The following is a 6,419-nucleotide window of genomic DNA, read 5'->3' on the forward strand; positions in this document are numbered from 1 at the left end:
AACTCTCACTGTACTTTAATCCTATTTTATGCTTTGTGAACTTGAAGAAGTAAGCGTGTCTTATAACTGAATACTGCAGACGTTATTAAACCAATCTTCAGCACCCTATTTTGTCTGGACCTTTGCAGTTGGAGGCCCTACAAACTACAACCCTCCTTCCTACCCCTATTCTGAACCCACCGAGAAATAGTGCTCAGTTCGGACAGCAAAATGCTACCTTTTTTTCCTGATAAAACTTACATTAGTGAATGTACCTATGGACAAGCTAGTTTCCTAATATCAAATTCTAGAATAAGACGTACTTACACACAAGTCGTGGGGAGAACTGGAAGGAAGCAGGTGTCCACAAGAAGGTGAGCCTTCTACAGGTTGCTTGGAGCCCAGAGAGAAAGAAAGAGGATAGAGCTGCATGTGCCACGTTTCTGTTCCCAAATTCGCCGTCAAATAAATTATTCCACCTGCCAAAGGGAAGAGAGAGCCTAGAGAGATACTAAAGGTCTTACATGACAGGTGGTCCCCCAACACTTAGGAAACCAGTAGGAGAAGGAAAGTAGTGTTCCCTCCACCCTCCCAAGCATAAGCCAGTGCATTTAACCATTCCTTAGAGAGTTTAAAATCAGATTTTATACACACTGATCTCATATACAAGAAATGTATACTTTTCTTCCCTGGGTTTGAAATATTGGGTTTCACCTGAGTTGAAACCCATAGATGGGAAGTTCCTGTCCTCTTTGTTTTACCATGTCCTTGCTGAATTTCTAAATTCTTAATGGTTAGATTTTACCTTTCCACCCTTACAACTAAAAGCTTGGTTAAGCTCTTCATGACTTTTCTGACCCAGGAGAGGGGAGTAGTCAGTTGAACTTGTTCTGATGCAGTGATAGATTGAGCAGGTATCAGCTAATAGAAAATATGCATGGAAAAATCTTGGGAATTCCTACAGTCGCATTCCCTACCTTGAGTTCATTGTTCCCAGATTCCTTTAGAAAGGGATTTAGGAAAGAGTTATTGCATATTTGAAATAGAAAGTAAACTTTAAAGAGTACAGCTTAATACTTACAATACAGTAGATACTAGGTCAGTCATGTAAAAAATAGTGTTGGAATAATCAAATGTTCATATATACACACAAAAAGAACCTTGATCCCTACCTCACATGGTTTACAAAAATTAATTCAAAAGGAGCCACAGACCTCTAGTAGAAGAATCAAAAATACAAAACTTCAAGAAGAAAATATTTAAAATTTTTTGTGGCCTTAAACAGAGATTTTGAGATAGGACGTAAAAAGCATGAACCATAGAAGAAAACCCTGATGAATTAAATATCCTGAATATAGAAAGGATTCTTATAACCCAAAAAGAAGACAAACAACTCCCTTTTTTTAAATGGCCAGAATATTTGCTATCTGAGTGGCAAGTAAACACATAAGGAGATGTTCAACATCTTAATCCTTTAGGAAATGCTAATTCAAATCACAGTGACTGCTGCATACTCAGTAGAATGGTTCAAAAAGACTGAAAGACTTAAAGTAACTGAAACTCCCTTGGAGTGAGAACAAAACATTAGACAGGCACTTCAGAAAAGAGTTGGGTAACTCCTTGTAACACTAAACATTTGCTTGCCATGTGACCTATGACCCCATTCCTAAATGCTAACCGGAGAAAAATGAAAACACGCTCATGTGAACGGCGTACATAAATGTCAACGATCGCTTTCTTTATGACAGCTGAAACTGGAAACGACCCAAGTGTCCGTCACTCGGTAAATGGATAAACTGTGGTCCATCCATTCAGACGACGGGAAACCACACGTGCAACCATAAGGAGGAAACTCAAAAGCCTTTGGTAAGTGAAAGAAGACAGACACAGAGGTCTCATTATCACACGATTCCCTTTACATCACAAATTAGAAAATATAGAAGAGAAATGATAGAAAACATATCACTGCTCGCCACTGGCGGGGCATAGGGGCAGAGACTAAATGTGAAGGGACATGAGGATGGAGATGTTCTGCGTCACGACTGTGGACATGAGGATGGAGGTGTTCTGCGTCACGACTGTGGACATAAGGATGGAGATGTTCTGCGTCATGACTGTGGACATGAGGATGGAGATGTTCTGTGTCATGATTGTGGACATGAGGATGGAGATGTTCTGTGTCACGACTGTGGACATGAGGATGGAGATGTTCTGTGTCATGATTGTGGACATGAGGATGGAGATGTTCTGTGTAATGATTGTGGACATGAGGATGGAGATGTTGTGTCACGATTGTGGACATGAGGATGAGGTGTTCTGTGTCATGATTGTGGACATGAGGATGGAGGTGTTGTGTGTCACGACTGTGGACATGAGGATGGAGATGTTCTGTGTCATGATTGTGGACATGAGGATGGAGATGTTCTGTGTCATGATTGTGGACATGAGGATGGAGATGTTGTGTCACGATTGTGGACATGAGGATGGAGGTGTTCTGTGTCATGACTGGGGCGGTGGCGACACTGCTGAGTATATTTGTTCAGACTGCATAAAATCAGTGAATTGTGTTATATGTTAATTCTGCGTCAGTGTCACGGATTAACAAGAGCAGTGGGGCGTAGTGCTTAGTCAACCCTCAAACGCTGGTTGACCATCTTTTGTTTCCTTGCGTCTGTTCTCAGGTCTGTGGCATAAATGCCTGTGATATTATAATTTGGGGGGGCATCTGAAATTGCACTCAGATTTGCTACGGGCAGGTACTTTCTCCACGATTTTCAGGAAAAATATTGATCCATAGGAGAGGACACGATTCAATTATAAAAACAATCCTATTTTACACCCAATGGAACATCTAAAAGCACGGTTTTCTGAGGAATACGCATTGACTATGAGAGCTATGTTAAACATTTATAAGAATAACCCAGTGATATCACTCAGCCTTTACAACTTTACATAAGTAAACTTGACTTCCAAAATCCTAGACGATTGTAAGACCCTCCACCAACCAACTGTCCCTTAGCCAAGCCCCCTCCCGGCCACGTCCAGGCCTTCAGCCCCTGCTCCTCGGTCTGACTCCCTCCCTGATTTGCCTTCTATGATGAACCCACGTTCCTATTATTTTTCCCTTTGGAATGTGTAGCAGTGAAACTAACTTTGTTTTGTTCTCTTCATGGTGCCATCAAGGCCTCTGCTTTCTTGGAAAAGCAGCTTAGGTGATGTGTTTTTCTCCTAGACAAGAGCACCGGAATACATGCTCACCGTCCTTCATGCAGAAAGTGTCTGGATTTCCCTCAGCATGCTTGGAGGCTGGGCAGGTCATGGGCTCTGGAGCCGGACGGCTCAGGCGCATGGCCCACCTTGTCCACCTAGCAGCTGTGGGACTTTGGGCAAGTTCCTGAGCTCTCCGTGCCTCAGTTTCTCCACCTGTGGAAGAGATCCAGGCTCAGAGAGTTGTTCGACTCAGGACAAGGGGTGACGTTAGGATTTCAAGCAGAGCACGTGCTGGACAAGCGTGCACCATCGTTACTAGGGGAGCTGAATGATTTATCCCGAGGTACAAGCGATGGGAAATAAGAGAAGCCGATCTCAGAGTTTCCCCGAACTGGAATAAAGCAGGAAGCAGTTCCTTCCCAGCCATGCCGTCCAGTTACTGGGAACAAATTCACCAGACCAGCAGACTTCATTTCAGTGTGCTGTGTGAGCCGGTCTTCTCCAGGGTCTGTAATCAGGTTTGGAAACAAAGAAAGAGCTTCAAAAGCAACATGACAGGACTGTGTGGACAAGAGCTATGCATTTTGGAGATCTGAGCCAGGGACAGGGAACATGAGTGGATTCACACAGACAGAAGGTGTTGGAATGTCCTCTCACCTGCAGACGGAGAGGGAACTCGCTGTCACCTGTTTGTCGGGTTGGCTCTCCGTCCACTCTCAGCTGAATGAGTCCCTTGTTCCACAGGGAAATGGAAGAATGTTTTTCTTTCAGTCTTGAAGATCTTTTAAACACATGACCTATCTTTAGGCTGAAATTCAGTCCCTTGTTTGTCTTCAGGTATAAGGAATCCTAAAAAGGAAGTTCAGTAGCTAAAAAATACCTTTAAGTTTCTCAAGCTGGTCACAGGGTCATTAATGCTAAGTGTGCATTCTCAGTCCCAGATACCACTACCTACCTGAAGTTTCCACAGGGAAACTAAAACCCAGCTTTCCCTGATAGGAGTCACTAGAGGAGATCAGGAAAGCCTGGACAGAATAGGCAACCATGAATGAAGACTCCCTTAGAGGGAGAAGTTTCCAGAACAAAGAAATGTCTCTGTCTGACCACACTTCATAGTTTTGCGTGGCTTTTATTGCTTAAATGACCATAAAGCCAGACTTGGTTTTCATCTTGAAAGTTGATAAACTATTTTTGTCTATTTATTTCTGAACTATGGTGTTCAATTTTATTAGCAATAAATAGTATAAGACTTATTTTCAAGCTTGTTTTATTTACTTATTCTTTGACAAATTGAGTTCAGTGTTTCAGATTCCCTGAACTATTTTTAAAACTTAGAAAGCAAAAGAGCCCAAGAGGGAGGACTTCAAGTGGACAAACCCGCGAGGAAGAAACAGAAGTTTCAGGCGTGGAAAATGCGCGGGAAGTAGGAGCCCGGGGTCTGAAGGGTCACATATGAAAGTGCATCACACGCTACAAGGTTCTCAAGATGAACGTGACCTTCTGGGAGCCTCGTGTTAGAGAATGTGCCAAGTTGGGTTACGGCTAAGGCGTCTCTGGTTTTCACGTAACACCCGGCTGGTGGCGTGGCCGTGGCTCAGTCTCGTTGGTTCGACAGGCCTATCTTCGGGGCCTGCTCCACGCCGTCGCCCAGTCTGCGAGGCCTGCGCTTCCCCTCGGACGTTCACCGCGGGCCTCCTAGTGCCACGCTCTGCTCCGGAGCCAAGGATGCCGGCGTGTTCCCAACCGCAGAGCCCCAGGCTTCCTGCGCCCCTAGTGCCGGTCACGGTAGTGAAACCACAAACAAACCAGAAACTGGGAGTATGTCCAGCTGACGGGAGCTCTGAGACACCCTGGAGCAGGCTAGGCCCCGCTGGGCAGGAGCTGGGTCAGGGCGGCTGGGGGGGACCCCTGCAGGTTGGGCCACCTCTGGGTGCGTTCCTCCAGGGTCTGGCGGGAGAGCAGGACAGTTTCCCCTTCGTCGCCGGCAGCATCTCTCCTAGTGGCTGCGTCTGCAGGGCCCCAGCTTCTGCTCTGGCCAGGTGATACGGTCCCTCTCTCACCTCTGGGTTCTTCACTGTCCCCTCTGGCTTCTCGGCCTCCTCCATCGCTCTTAGAATGAATTTGCTGCAGTCAGTCCCCTGTTTCCAATACTCTGTGATTTCTGTTTTCCCATTGACGTGTCACTAGTACTCAGTACGGTGCACACGTGTGGGATGTCTGGGGTGAGTTACGTGGAGCTCTTGGTGAAGACCTGAGTCCTAAAATCTGAAGGACAGAGCAAGCAAACCATGCCTTGGGGAAAAGAGTGTCACAGGAAGAACAGTTCCATGCAAAGGCCCTGAGGCTGAGTAACCGTGAAGAGGCTCCTGGGACTGGGGAGAGACTTGGGTAGGAGGAGACGGAGGGGAAGGGATGAAGTCGGAGCAGCCATGGGGATACCGTCATGGAGGGCCTCCCAGGTCATCCTATCGACCTGAGAAGCTAGAGAGATTCAAGAAGAGAAGCGATGTGATGATCGTCTGACTTGCGTTTAGAAGATCCCTGCAGACACAGGAGGCGGACGGGAAGCTCTGAGCACTGCCGGTGATGCTGGCCGCTGAGAGAAAGAGCGTGAGGTGTGCCCTGAGCGGGGCACGACAGGATGGGCTCTTCCGTCTCATGCCCGCAGTGTGACACCAAGACCGGAGTCAAGGGCAACCCAGCCTTCTTCCCAGACAGCTGGGAGAACGGAGCGTGCATTCACTGGGCCACCGGCCCAGGGGAGGAGCAGCTCTGAGCAGAAAATCCAGGTTCCAGAAGGCAGAGGATACGTGGTCGGAGGTTCAGAGGCGAGCCTGAGTGTGGGGTGTCCATCCAGTCCAGGATCAGGTCAGGCCCCCCGGGCAGTGACCCAGAGAGGGATGAGAAGCAGCTGGAAACCCATCCCTCGTCATTAGCAGCCTGAAGGTGAGCCGTGCTGTACGTTTGGGTCCCACGGCAATCGCACGGGGGCACGTGGGCACGGGGTCCTGCTGGAGTCGGTCCCCAGACAGCCTGCCCTGAGAGGTTCACCGCCACTCCCAGCCCATCGGCCAACCCTCCTGGTCAGAGCGGGCACGTCTTGTAGGACAGGGACAGACAGGCAGGCAGGCACGAGCTCCCCAGCTGCCCAGATTGACGTAAAGGACGGTCAGAATGGGGGTCAGTCCAGGATGCGAAGTCAGCCGTGCCAACGGTATGTCACGGTTTCA

Source organism: Enhydra lutris, unplaced genomic scaffold (genome assembly GCF_002288905.1).
Source record: "Enhydra lutris kenyoni isolate GAN:26980312 unplaced genomic scaffold, ASM228890v2 scaffoldscaffold34, whole genome shotgun sequence".
NCBI classification, from domain to species: domain Eukaryota; kingdom Metazoa; phylum Chordata; class Mammalia; order Carnivora; family Mustelidae; genus Enhydra; species Enhydra lutris.